Below are 1,137 nucleotides of genomic sequence, written 5' to 3'. Positions count from 1 at the left end.
ACGTATAATTCCCCCACCCCCAGGGTGACGAACAACAGAAACGTAGGTGAAGGAAGGGGAAAAGAAGAGATGATACCAAGGGTTCAAGTAGAGAGAAAATGCTTTGAAAATGATGATGGTAACATATGTACAAATGTGATTCATACAATTGATGTATGGATTGTTAAAAGAGCTGTAAGAGCCCTCAATACAATGATTTAAAAACAAAACTAAAAAATTGTACCAGAGAGGTGGGGTAAACTTCTCTTCCTGGTTCTCAGGTTCAGGACTATCTTCTCTGTTCAAATGCATTGTTACCACCTTTTCCTCTACTGTTGGGTTGCTTCTTCAAGCCACTTGTCGTCTCAATAAGCTGACCATAGAATTTACAAAGGAACAGAATATTTTCATCAGAAAGTAAATGGAAACAATAGCAGTTATTATCGCCACGAAGGCTGGCGTATTTTTTCAGGTTGTTTTGGCATCGTTTATTTTGGGATTCTTAATTCTTTTTCTAATATTGAACTCTTAAATATTAAAGTATAATAGCTTTGCCTACTGTACTTATTTCTTGTCAGTCTCTGTGCCTACTTTGTTACAAGTCAGCTTCTGCTTGCATTCATATGGTGCTTGGGAGGCTTAGGCAGTAAGTCATCACCCACATTATGTCCGATGACAACTCTCATGACGCTCAATCCCCACAGTAACAAATATGTGATGCTTCCTCGGACTTTATGATGATTGTTTCTGCTCTTAGCATGAAGAGGATAGATCCTAAGGGCTATGCCCGTGTTAAATGTGTGCTTTTTCATTTTATGCCCCAGATAATGTCTTCCTAATATAATCATGTAAAAAGCTGTCTTAAAGTTTGCATCTGCCCAATAACTCATATGTATCAAAACTGAAACCATTGCCACGAAGTCATTTCCAAAATTTCCATCTAAAAGGACTTGCTTTAACAAGTCCTTTTTAGCTCTATTTTGGGAAGCATCTATTGGCCTGGTCTCTAGTCACTTTATTAAGAATATCGCAATAGCCTTCTACCTTAAGTCAGGTAACCCAAGCACAGGGAGTTCATAAGTAGGATAGTAACATCCTGGCCGGTATCACGTGCTATAAATCTTTTCTTTGACAAAATGCTTTCTGCAGATATTTTTT

Source organism: Echinops telfairi, unplaced genomic scaffold (assembly GCF_000313985.2).
Source record: "Echinops telfairi isolate 266 unplaced genomic scaffold, ASM31398v2 ScPeMD7_5927;HRSCAF=6808, whole genome shotgun sequence".
Classification (NCBI taxonomy): Eukaryota; Metazoa; Chordata; class Mammalia; order Afrosoricida; family Tenrecidae; genus Echinops; species Echinops telfairi.
Note: the sequence above shows the minus strand (reverse complement) of the source record.